Source organism: Amblyomma mixtum, chromosome 8, assembly GCF_055824585.1.
Source record: "Amblyomma mixtum isolate Tamu chromosome 8, ASM5582458v1, whole genome shotgun sequence".
NCBI classification, from domain to species: domain Eukaryota; kingdom Metazoa; phylum Arthropoda; class Arachnida; order Ixodida; family Ixodidae; genus Amblyomma; species Amblyomma mixtum.
Window position 1 is genome coordinate 19,110,187 of NC_143019.1, and position 14,116 is coordinate 19,124,302.

Genomic DNA, 14,116 nt, shown 5'->3' on the forward strand with positions numbered 1-14,116 from the left:
TCATGTGGTGTCGGCAGTTTATTTGTCGGCCCTGTGATGATCGGAGGTGGGAGAGAGGTTCGCCGTAGTCGTTTTTGTTTCGGCAATTTAGCCTGTTTCTTATCACCGCAACAGTACTGAGAAAAAGAATTGAACAGAAATCTTTCGAACTCACCACTAGGCCGTCCATGACCCAGATCATGTGGTCTCGGTAGTTTATTTGTCGGGCCTGTTATGACAGATGTTGAGACAGAATTTCGCCGTAGTCGTTTTTGTTTCGGCAATTTAGCCTGTTTCTTATCACCGCAACAGTACTGAGAAAAAGAATTGGACAGAAATCTTTCGAACTCACCACTAGGCCGTCCATGACCCAGATCATGTGGTCTCGGTAGTTTATTTGTCGGGCCTGTTATGACAGATGTTGAGACAGAATTTCGCCGTAGTCGTTTTTGTTTCGGCAATTTAGCCTGTTTCTTATCACTGCAACAGTACTGAGAAAAAGAATTGAACAGAAATCTTTCGAACTCACCACTAGGCCGTCCATGACCCAGATCATGTGGTCTCGGTAGTTTATTTGTCGGGCCTGTTATGACAGATGTTGAGACAGAATTTCGCCGTAGTCGTTTTTGCTCGGGCAATTCGTCCTTAGCTCCTTACCACCGTAACAGTACCGAGAAAATTAATTGAACAGAAAGCTTACGAACTCACCTTTAGGCCATCCATGACTGTAATCATTTGGTTTCGGTAGTTTATTTGTCGGCCCTGTAATGATCGGAGGTGAGCAAGAGTTTCGGCGTAGTCGTTTTTGCTTGTGTAGATTAAGTTTTATTTTCTTACCTCCCTAAGCGAAAACCTGGAGCCTGTATTAGAGCGCGGCAATGAAACGTGTGTACGTCCTATTCCCCGAGAAGGTTTGCCGCTTATAACAATCTCGAACGCATCGAGTAGCAGCGGTGGAGCGGATAAATAATGAGCATGGCTCTCCTTCTATACCTGAGTGATCAGCGCCCTCGAGACAGCGCCAACACCGTCATTTCAGTCGAGGTATTTTATTTTACCGAAAAGTCGCTGTAAAACTTTGGGCGGTATTTTGTATTCCTTCTTCCAGCTTTCCGTTCATTTCCTCCTGTGACATAGGCCCGCCACAAAGGCACGCGGGTAAACACCACCGTTACGATGCGCACGAAAGACAACATGGCGACGCGTCGGTACGCCTTATTACCTTCTGTGGCTTCATTTCTTTCTCTGGATAGAAGCTGTGTCCAGGTTGTGCGAGAAATCGGGGTAGCATGCTTCCTGTGAGATGAACGGACTCCTCGTCCAGACCAGGCTTTACCCGTGAATGGCTATTGCTTCCGCACTAGCGCTTGAGTTTGTCACTATCCACTCAACGATTAAAAAATTGGAAAACGAAACAGAAGATGATGAGATAAGGGCCCTGTCCTGCTTCTGCATTTTCTGCTCAGAAAACCTTCAACACTCCAGGGGAAAGATTTGGGAGGCAGTAATAGCTATTATCTCCCTACTATTTTTGACGAATAATTTTCAACCGAAATTCAGTAGTAAACGAAAAGTATCATGTTTTCAATTCTCTCGTACAAATTTAACGTATCCCGGGAATAAAGTACCAATTTGCGTTTTTTCAGTGCATTTTGGACCAACAATGTCCTCTTCTTCCACAAGAATTTTTTAAAGCGTAACTGTTAGCCTTCAGTTTATTTTTCATTTTTCTATTTTCATAACCGCTTCTGATTGCATTCATTTTTCATAGAGATGCCATCAGAATTTTTCATTAATGCTAGACAGAATGGTCGGTCCATTTTATGTTTATAGTAATAGATGGCTTTAAGAAAAAAAAAGATATAAAGATGGAGGTCGCGAACTTCTGCGCCTAAGAAGAACTGTCTGCTGGCGCAATTTTTTTCTTTCTCACAAGGTGTTCTGTTTCTTTAAAGGTGCCTGCAACTAAATTTTCGCTGCCTAAGCTGCTTGGGATGGTTAATTGGGTGTAAGTGAGTGTTTGTTAAGAATAAGGCTAAAATTCCTTCAGCGGGCAAGTGCGCGCCATTGCGTGAATTCATAAGGTTTTGGGGCCGTTCATGTTATTTTATGCTAGCAGAGAAAAATGCGTAAGTTAAAGCGCTAAACCATTAAAAACTTGCAATGTTCGAACAGCTCATTCGGTGGCTACTTTTACTGCTAAATATTTTTTATATAGAATATATGCAGTGCAAGGTGCACGTAACGTCACCAGTGTAAAATTTAAATTATTCCCTGCCAAAATTGCCATTAAACACTGCCAGCTTTCAATTAACTTCACAGTACAGCAATCTTCGGCTTTGGGAGTTTTGAAGAGATCGAGATCTATGGGTAATTAGTTTTCTGCACATTCCCGCAGCACCCAGTATCACGAACCAAATTGTCGAGAAAGGCCATCCTCGGTCGTTCAAAAAAGATTCGACTGGTTTGTATTGACATTTACACAAATATTATACTGATATCAGGCTCTACTCTGACTGAATGGTCTGTGAGGCATCGTTTGCAGTGCGTCGAGCTAAAACACTAGCACCAGAGCTCCAATCCCGCGTATCAGTTAATAGAATCGTGCTGGCAAGCTGAAGTAGGAGAAGGAGCGAAAGAAGGGGAAAGTTTGTAGCAGGCCAGAAATATAATAAATTTAAGAGGAAAATAAAAATCGTTTAATCTAAAGGCACAGGATAGCTTCCTCGTGATCAGTATTTCGACAACCTAGAAACATAATAATTCACTGCAGTATTTTTTTTCATATCACGAACACCCAACACGTAAACGAGACTAACGTGCTATGGCTACTGCGCATTAGCCGATAATCAAAGATCTATTATGCATATATAGGACAAATTGGTGCCTATTGGGCACATCCATCCAAAACTAACTGCAAAGTTCGAAATTGATAGCAACTGTGCCTACCAGCGAAACGTTTTGTTCGGTTCGTTGTCAAAGCCTGTGAAGCAGAAGGCAGGGCCCACGCGTTTTTCTGCGTGTAAGACGTAGCAGCAGCCTGGCAGTAAAAACAATGTAATGGAAAAGACGCTATTTTCACACAAAACTGGGCGTTTAAACCCTGGAAAAGTTGACAATATTGGATAGTGTCGCCGCCGTACCCCACAAATTCAGCAAGCAAACTGGGTTTTGTCAGCGCGGTTTCTTTGCACAGATCCCGGAGGCTACGCTACTACGCTATTCAGTTCTAAACAGTGATCACGTCATCTCTCCAGCCGTAAAAGTAAGCAGCACGCATCAACTGGCAGAAAAATTTGACGTGCAGTTTCTTAGGCGTCTTTTGATTACGGAAAAACCTCAACCAATGTTTAATGACAGCGAACCAGGAAAAGTCAGGAAACTAATTTTTAAGGACAGCGAAATTTCGATGAAGTTCTACTCAGAGCCATCTAAATGTAAGTTATGCGCGTTTGCACGCGTTTCTGCTCACATGATTCTGATAAGGTTGCTAGCAGTTTAGCGATTTGCCTCCAAAGCACCGCGGGCGTCGTTCATTGTATGGATCGTAGACCAGGTTCCAATAAAAAACAGATAGACATTTCGCCCTCTTCCGAAGTTATACGTCCGAGATAAATCCCCATACTCCCTCCTCTACTCTAGCCTCTTCGGTGGCATACATTAAATGTCGTGCATTGCGTTGAGAGGGAAGGACCACGCCCTCATGAACATTATTTCACGTTTCTCCCCGAATATATTCTTCGGGTTGCTTCTCAACACGATTTTGGTTGATATGTTGTGAAGCTGATAATAATACGCCTTCACCTTACAAAGTTTACTGGAGGGCTATAGTCATTAAGTCAAACAGGCCTCAGTTTTGAGGTGTACTAAGTTGATGATTAAAAATGAAGAGCAGTAGATAAATTCCCTCCTTGTGAAAAGCGTGACCTCTCCTTTACGACCAATTATTTAAAAAAATGTGTTTGTAAAGAAACTTTTTGTTCAGCAGTGCATTTGTAACGGAATTAAACATTTGTAAACTTGAAGTTCTTACTGACAACGCGTGTATATCAGAGTGCTCACCTTTAGCGTATGCCATGACAACCAGCAAGCAAAGCGCGAGAGAAAGCAATGCAAAGCGCATCATCGCCATCACAAGCAGTCGTTGGTTGAGAAGTGCTGGGCCCACAGTTTTCAATGTGCCTGCTGTCCCTCCTGATATACTCGAGCGCACGTCACATATTTCAGGCACGTGTTTCTTCTCCTTGAGCAACGCTTTTTAGTTATTCTAAATAATGCACTTCACTTTCGCCGACATCTAGGTTGTGAGCAAATACTGGCCGGCTTCTAATTTAAATTAAGGAAAAACGATATTTCAACTTAGCCACATCATTAGGCATGGCGACAAATTCGAAATTTTAACCTAAAAAAAAGGTTCGGTTCCTATCACATCAGAAGAGGAGTGGTTCAGCTATTTTAGGAACACTTGGGGAAAAATTATTGCCCCTCATGCTCTTCTGAACAAATTTTTCGTTATTAATGCAAAACGGTGCTGTTCTCAGGGTTGTCTGCTGAATCGCTTAAGATAACTTCTCCAAAGCAAGACTGAAATCTTATGCCGCGCGGTTGTATCGCAACCTCACAATAATCGCATGACATACATAATCTTTCTGATTGGTCCCAAACAACTTATGAATTTTCCGCTCTTCGAGAGAGTAGTCCGTGGATAAAAGAGTTTTTTTATGTCCGAAATAAACAAGTCCTTGTTGACCACCCAGCATATAACACCAGGACTATAATACCAATATTAATTTTCCAAATATTTTCTTTGTTTTCCTCGACATTCCTTGGTGATGGTTTTATGTCATAGCCGCCACGTGAGTCTGCTTGATGGCCATCAGTACTGACTTCGCAGAATATCAATACCGAAGGAACGATGACGAGGCGGTTTTATGGAGCAACGCTAGCTTTGGCCGAATAGCGCTCTGGCACAAATAATTTTGTAGAGGAATGGTATCATACAACAAGGCTGTTTGTTCAAAAGTAGCATGCTGTCACACCATTTATAATCTCAGTTTAACCTATAGCCCTCCTAACTAATGTAAAAATGGAACCTCTAAATACGATCCCAGCCGCGGCGGCCGAATTTCGATGGAGACGAAATTCTAGAGGCCCGTGTACTAGCTGTGCGAAGTGAGTGCACGTTAAAGAATAATAATCAAAGATATTATAGGTGATATTCAGTTTCAACTCAATTATTTAGGTCTACGGTATATATTGTAGATGCCTGGACTTCACTCTCTTGCCTGTTTTAATCAATGAATATATGATCATGTGCTGTAATAGGACAACAAGAACGTCCAGCTTCTTCATAGAAAAACACTAACAGCAGGCATCTCATATGTCCCGTCTTTGGTTGTTTTCCCTATCTTATTTAAAAACGTGGGCCCCTCATCAGATTGACGACTGTCATTACTTTCAGAACGAGTGCCGTTCTCAACCACTTCATCTACTGCCCGTTCAAAGTACAGGCTCTCAGAGACTTCACACGAATGAAGGAAAGCGTGGCTTGGACTGCCACCAGCGCAGCGAAGCCGCAGTGATCTGCATGGTGGGAGATAATGCTGTCGGTACGTTTCCGGTGCCTGACGACAGCTGGTGCGCAGATCGCTTTAACTGCTTTTTTGCCTGTGCCCGATCGCAGCGTATGCAGCGCGTTCGCTTCGGGGTCGTTTCTCCGCGTTTTGCGCGCGAATGCGGCCACGCAAGCCCCGGCAAAGCATTGCAGTTTGCTTATCGCAGGAACCTGAAATTGCGCGCTTATCTGCGGCACCTCCCGCGCCTTGAGTGTTTGATCCAAAGGCTGGCGCTCAAACAAAATTAAAAAATATGAGCAGTCAGGTGCGAATCGAAGTTGAGCCTTACATTCCGAAACAAAAATTCAGGGGAGCACTTTGTTGACCTAAAGTGCGGTGAGGCGAAAGCCTTAAGCGTGGTGTTCTGCTTGTGTCACTGATGTGTTGTTAAGATGTTATCCTCTAAGAGTGAAACGCGACAGCGTCTTGCAACGCTGCCAGGGAATCCACAGAACGCCATCGCCCGTTCGGTTCTACGCCTTGCTTGTCCGTAAATTGGTTTTTAAGGAAAGGAAATGTATCTGTCTCGCATATCTCGGTGGACACCTGAACCTCGCCGTAACGAGAAGGGAGGAAGATGGGAGTGAACGCAGAAACCGTATTCACTAGACGCGCCTTTGTTCATTCCAAACCATCCTGCTGGCATGGATGAGTGGTTAGCACGCTCGTCTCGCACTCCGGGGACCGGGGTTCGATTCCTGAAATCGAACAATTTTCTACTCGGTTTTATTTATTCATCTGGCCTGATTAGAAAGGTTAATTAAACTAATTGGGTGATTAAGTAGTTAACCATACTCATTCCCACTTACTTGGAGCATCACTACACCATCCCTTTTAATTGGTTGCATGGTTACTAGCCAAAGTACAATTGGCCCCGTTTGAAATGCGCGCATTGTGACGTGACGACCATTTCGACCAATTGAAAAGCGTGACATTTCTGTCGACAACTCCTGCTTACAACGATGAGGCATTAAAGGCTTCCGCCTTAAAATGAGATATTTTGGGTGAGACACGTTTATTGCGCTTTAGAACTCCAAATTACCGTTTATTTAGGGAAACCTTTTTTTCTGGAGATCGGATTTTTGAGCCTTTCTCAATGAATGACTCCAGGTCATTGTAAAAACCTATAGCGTGTGTCAATGCCTCAAACATTTGCCCTGAGCGCCAATGTCGACAACTTGAGGTAGTTTTCTCATAAAGACATAGGCACCATGTCTGCTCTTCTTGCGGAAGCAAAATGCAGTCTATGTAGTCAATTCTGCTTTCACGTTCTAGAGAAATCCGGTGGAAACTAAGCGTAGAAGTACACCTCGCAAAAGACCCGCACATTATGAAGGATTGGATAGGAAAATTAAGGCCCAATTTTTGCGGAAACACTACAACCGGTTGTTCCTTAGAGCAAGCGAATCAATAACAATGGAAAAAAGCGCGGCAGATGGCTGACATCAAACCAGTGTCAGTTTGTATGATGAGATAAAAGTGTTTTCGGGGGTAAATTCGGCCGCAGCTGCCACAGGGCAGGGATAATTGACGGGGTATGGGGAGAGTCTTTTGACCTGGAGTGGACGCAGTAAGGCTAATAAACATGAAAGAACAGCAATTTCAAGATATGTAGCATTTGTAGTTGATCTCTAGATAAGAAAAGAAATGTACCAGGTTTCTTAGGGAAGCCGGCGACTAATTGTCAGAATAATGTTTTTTAGGTAAGAAGGACTTTTTGCGGCAAAGTAATACCAGTGTTGTTGGACATCAAAAAACAGGTGCATCATACTACACTACTAAAGTCATTAACTAAATTCTAATAGTTAACTGTTAACTGCTACCAATAAGAATATGCGGGTCCGAGCCCGGCCGCGGCGGTCGAATTTCGATGGAGGCGAAATTCTAGAGACCCGTGTACTGTGCGATGTCAGTGGACGTTAAAGAACCCCAGGTTGTCGAGATTTCCGGAGCCCTTCACTTCGGCGTCCCTCATAGCCTGAGTCGCTTTGGGATGTTAAACCCCATCAACCCAATAAGCACCCAATCTTAAGAGGTTTGTAGCTGGCCGTTAGTAATAGCCGTACCAGTTTCTAGAATTTTGAAAAAGCTTGTACTCTCGCCACGGTAGCTAGACTAACCTGAGCCATTTCTCGCGGCATTCGAAAAAAGCACGCTTGCTGGAGGGCGCAGAGCGATCTCAATAAAATCCTTACCCTCCGTGACGGAGAAAACGGTGGGAGGCTTCAAAGGCAAACATTTTATTTGGCTCACATCCACCCGAAAATAACTAAGCAGAGCAAACGTGCTCCGCGGTCGTCGAATAAAAAATTTATATAGCCCCTGAACATGCTTCATTTAAAGCTGTAATGGAATCTTCGTGATAAAACTCAATAAACTACAACAATCTGCAACTGCATGGAAGCAGTTTCGCGCGCCTGCGATCGTTCTAAGTAAATCTCGCTGAATCTGTCGCCACAGACAAAGACCGTGAAAAAACATCGCTTTGACCGTGAAAAAACAAACAATAAAGTTTCACGGCAATTCTATGTCGAGTAACTGGAATGGCCGCATTTCTCGACGCAGTAGGATTACGAATAGCTGTGCGCTTACTCTTAGCAAAAAAAATGCTAAAAATGAATTTGGAAAACAATGTATTATTGAATATTATTTTTTTGTCCCTATAATCATATACTAAACACGGTGCTTTCTAAGTATGCTTGGAGTCATATTTTGAACATTCTTACAAATATTTGGAATAAAACTTTTGCCAGCTTGGTGTATTTATTATACATTAAAAATACTCTAAAATATTCATTAAATGCTTTACATTAGATTAAACGTACATTAAAAATATATTCGCCGCCGCTGTGGCTCAGTGGTTATGGCGCGGTTGGCTGCTGACCCGAATGACGCGGATTCGATCCTGGCTGAGGCGGTTGAAATTCGATGGAGGCGAAATTCTAGAGGCCCGTGTACTGTGCGATGTCAGTGCGCGTGAAAGAACCGCAGGTGGTCGAGATTTCCGGAGCCCTCCACTACGGCGTCCATCATAGCCGGAGTCGCTTTGTGACTTAAACCCCCATTAACCATAAACTATAAAGATATACTCAGCTGGGCTTAAAAAGGGTTACTAGCCGGCTTCACCCGACGAAACTGACTAAAGTTGTCACCGGCAGAACTATCACTGGCCCGCCAACAAAACAGTTTGTTCGATGACACTTTCAACGCCTAAGCATAAGTAGCCCCATCTCTGAGAAAACACTGCGTTGTCATCAATTAAGATTTCGATGGCGTTGCAAGGTCAAGTGACTCTACTTTAATGGCAAAGATGTCGCCACATCCCAAATGCCGACTGAAGTGACGTGCGCAAACTAGAAGTGTTCCGACAAGCGTAATGCTTGGCAAGCCTTACATATACCTCCCGGGAGCCGACACATTATTAAGGCGAAAGCCTTTAATGTCTCATCGTTGTAAGCAGCAGTTGTCGACAGAGAATGTCACGCTTTTCAGTTGGTCGAAACGGTCGTGACGTCACAGTGCGCCAATTTCAAACGGGGCCAATTGTACTTTGGCTAGTAATCATGCAACCAATTGAAGGGACCATATAGTGATGCTTTACGTAAGTGGGACTGAGCTTAGTTAATTATTTAATTACCCAATTAGCCTAATTAACTTCTCTAGTCAGGCCATATAAATAAATAAAACCTAGTAAGAAATTGGTCGAGCTCGGGAATCGAACCCCGGTCTTCGGAGTGTGAGACGAGCATGCTAACCACTCGGCCAAGCCAGCTCGACGGTTTGGAATGAACAAAGGCGCCTAGTGAATACGGTGTCTTCGCTCACTCCCATCCTCCTTCCGGCGAGGTTTAAGTGTCCACCGAGATATGAGAGACAGATACATTTCCTTTCCTGAAAAACCAATTTACCGACGAGCGAGGCGTAGAACCGAATTTGCGATGGCGTTCTATGGTGGTGGTGAAAACTTTTATTTTGGGAAAAAGAGTTTGTGAGCCACAGAGTGGCCCCGCTACATGGTCGGCGTCCCTAGTCCGGGACACCGCACGACGAGGCCCCGTCTCTCGCCCGTTTCACCAGAGCCCTTTGGGACTGAAGCGAGGAGCAGTTGAGGAGGGCAGTCTCCCATGCCTCTCTGGAAGGGGTAGGGGAAGGGGGGAGGTGGGGATTTTGAGTACATGCCCACACCATGTGGAAGATATCACAGGTCTCCCCACAGTGTGGGCATCGCCCATCCGTTTAGGATCGTAATGTTTTATTACTGCAGGACAGAGTAGAGTACCTGTCTGCAGGCGCCTTAAAGTTCGCTCCTCCGTCTTACTCAGCCCTTTTGCAGGGGCCGGGAAAAGGCGGTGGTTGTCGCTATAATGTGTTAATATTTCCCTGAATCGCAGCAGCGGCTGGTTAGTCTCCGAGCCAGAAGAGCTGGGATGAGGAGCCCGGTGAGTAAGCGCTCGGGCAGCCGTGTCAGCGGCCTCATTACCTCGTAAGCCCTGGTGGCCAGGAGCCCAAATGATTCGTTTGGGTGTTGGATCAGTGGCAGTCCATCGTAGAATACAAGCAGCTGAGGGGGAGATCTCCCCTGCCAAGTAATGTTCACATGCTTTTCGGGAGTCCGTGATGATTATTCTCGAATTGGCGTGGGCGGCAGCAAGCGCTATCGCTACTTCCTCGGCCCGCATTGAATTCGGGGCTCGAAAGGAGAGTCCATCAACGTGCATTTCCTGGTGAACGACAGCGGCCGAGTAAAATCCCGTGGGCGATGGCCCTGCCACGTAAACATAATATACACCGGGTCGGGAGCCGTGTTGTCTCTCAAGAGCCCGAGCCCGCGCTTGTCGTCTGTTTTCATGCATGTCGGTGTCCATGTTACGGGGGAGCGGGGAGACCCAGAGCATATGGCGCCATAGTACTGGGACGCGCTCCGCCTCCTCTGGAGTGCAGTCGTGTTGGATGTGTAAGCGGTTTAGCAGGCGGCGCCCAGGAGCCGTCTGCGTGAGCCGCGTGTATTGGTTCACGAGGTGGGCCTCCCGCAGCTCCTGGTAGGAGTTTAGCACCCCCAATGCCTTGAGTTTGGCATTAGAGGTAGCTACCGGGAGATCCAGGGCTCGCTTAGTTGCCTTGCGGATGACGGCGTCTATTCGCGCCTCGTCTTGCTTAGTAGTGCGGAGATATGGCACGGCGTAGAGGATCCGGCTAGTCACGAAGGCATAGACGAGCCGAAGCGCGTCCCTGCCCCGCAGACCACCCCGCTTGTTGGAAACGCGGCGGATCATGCGCCCTACCTGTTCGCCTACTCTCTTGAGTTTCGCAATAGTGGAGTCCGGTCTGAGTCTCTGGTGAATGAAAAGGCCCAGAATACGGAGCTCCTCCACCGACTCTCTGGCAGCGTTGCAAGACGCTGTCGTGTTCCACTCTTAGAGGCGAAGCTAACATCTTAACCACACATCAGTGACCACACTTTAAGTCAAAAGTGCACCCCCCCCCCCCTGAATTTTGACGGGTGTCCACCGAGATATGTGAGACAGTTACAGCGTAATTTTCTTTCCTCAAATACAATTTTCATTTCCTTCATTACGGGCCATCTTCGTCTTTCTTCTTTCACTCCCACTTCCTCCGTTCCTCTACGGTGCGGTTCAGGTGTCCACCGAGATGACAGAGAGTTACTGCGCCATTTCCTTTCCTCAAAAACCGTTGCGTTCAAACGGCAAGGCATCGCGCCGAACGGGTGGTGGCGTTCCGTGGACTCCCTGGCAGCGCTACAACACGCTGTAGCGTTCCACTCGTAAAGGCGAAACTTAAGCGTAATTAATTAGCAGTTAATTAGTATTCAAGCATTAATCGGTAATTAACAATTAATTAGTGATTTGTCATCACTTAGTAATTAGTACTCAATTACATGTGACGCCACCAGTGCCACAGAAGCAGTGAAAGTGGTGCGAAAAACGCTTTCGCCTCTACGCACTTTAGACAGTCAAAGTGCCCCCTGAATTATTTCTTCACGTAAAGCGTTTCTGGCGCAAAAACTGTGGTCCCCTAAATTGTCGCACAAGTGCGGGACCTGTTTCTTTCGTCTCTGGGGTGCGATACAGAACCGAATGGCTAGTGGTAACTTGCGTCACGCATCGATCAGGAGCCGAACTGTCAACCAACAAAAAATTCAGGGGGCACTTTGACTGTCTAAAGTGCGTAGAGGCGAAAGCGTTTTCCGCACCACTTTCAGTGCTTCTGTGGCACTGGTGGCGTCACATGTAGTTGAGTACTAATTACTAAGTGATGACAAATCACTAATTAATGATTAATTACTTATTAATGCCTGAATACTAATTAACTGCTAATTAATTGTGCTTAAGCTTCGCCTTTAGGAGTGGAACGCGATAGCGTGTTGTAGCGCTGCCAGGGAGTCCACGGAACGCCACCACCCGTTCGGCGCGGTGCCTTGCCGTTTGAACGCAACGGTTTTTGAGGAAAGGAAATGACGCAGTAATTCTCTGTCATCTCGGTGGCACCAGAACCGCACCGTAGAGGAAGGGAGGAAGTGGGAGTGAAAGAAGAAAGACAAAGATGGCCCGTAATGAAGAAAATGAAAATTGTATTTGAGGAAAGAAAATTACGCATTAACTGTCTCACATATCTCGGTGGACACCCGTCAAAATTCAGGGGGTGGGGGGTGCACTTTTTAGACCTAAAGTGCGGTCACTGATGTGTGGCTAAGATGTTAAGCTTCGCCTCTAAGAGTGTAACGCGAGAGCGTCTTGCAACGCTGTCAGGGAGTCCACAGAACGCCATCGCCCATTCGGTTCTACGCCTCGCTCGTCGGTAAATTGGTTTTTGAGGAAAGGAAATGTATTTATCTCTCACATCTCGGTGGACAGCTAAACCTCGCCGGAAGGGAAGGGAGGAGGATGGCAGTGAGCGAAGACATCGTATTCACTAGACGCACATTTGTTCATTCCAAACCATCGAGCTGGCATGGCGGAGTGGATAGCCTGCTCGTCTCGCACTCCGAAGACCGGGGTTCAATTCCCGAGCTCGACCAATTTCTTACTCGGTTTTATTTATTTATATCGCCTGACTAGAAAAGTTAATTAGGCTAATTGGGTAATTAAGCAATTAACTAAGCTCAGTCCCACTTACTTGGAGCATCACTATATGATCCCTTCAATTGGTTGCATGGTTACTAGCCAAAGTACAATTGGCCCCGTTTGGAATTGGCGCAATGTAACGTCACGACCGTTTCGACCAACTGAAAAGCGTGACATTTCTGTCGACAACTGCTGCTTACAACGATGAGACATTAAAGGCTTTCGCCTTAATACATGGCCATCTATAGGAGCCGGTCGGTCTAGCGATTCAGGTTCCTTTTCGCTGGCATGTTCGGGCCCGGAGGCGACCAAGACGCTCTTACTGCTCTAATTCTATTGCTTTTTAAACAGGTAATGTGATTAAGTGGTGGTTCTCTTCTGCTAGAAGTTACGATAAACCAAAGGAGGACAGAAAAGGATGTGATTTGACCCCTCACCGAAACGTGATTTTGAGCACTATATTGTGGCACGGCAGCTTGAAGTGCGCTGAAAATATGTTTAGGGGACCCCAGTTTTTAAAATTAATTAATTTCATATTTACGAAAGTGCACTCTTTTCATATTTGCAATTTCCCAATGTGATTCCTCGAAACGTGGTTTCCAGCAATAAAATGTTCTACGGCAGCTTGAAGTGCGCTGCAGATATGTTTACGACAGCCACCGATTTGTCAGAATTTAAGTATACTTTGGACCAATTAAATTCATATTTCCGCACGTACACTTTTGATACATTGCTAACATGCAAATTACGATTCCCCGAAATGAGAGTTCGACACTGGTCTCCTACGGCAGCTAAAAGTTTGCTGACGATATCTTTAGATGATTTCTCGCTTGTTAGAATTGAAGTATACTACGGACGAGTTAATTTCATATTTATAAAAGTACATTTTTAATAGATTTACAAGATTCTAAAACCGCATATATATTTTTCATATATTTGACACGTGCTTGAAGTGTGCTATACGTGAGGATTTTCGAGAAATTTTAAGAATATACACTGAAAACCTAGCATGAAACTTCAAGAACCAATTTCCAGCATATTTTTAGTACATTCATGAATACAAAATATGCTTAAGATAGGCATAAATATTCTGCGTTTATTCCAAACGTATGAATTTTCGCTAAGTGTGTATCTTAAATGTTAAAATGTGCAATACGAATAGATTCTAAAGTACTGAACTGACACACGCATACACATGCAAACAAAGAGAAAATGGTCCGGGTTCTCAGCACGGGAATAAAGGGAGTATGAACTTTGTCGCCCGGGAAAGAACGAGAAACCACGAAGAAGTAAAGAAAAGCAAGAATCATTTTATTAAGAGCCAATTAGCCGCAAGTTCTCCCTCTCCGTTCGATCTTCTCGTCCTGTATGCGTTTACGCAGCGATTCATAAAGCTCGTCCACCAATTCAGTGACCTCCTGCACAATCAGCAGCTCCTCT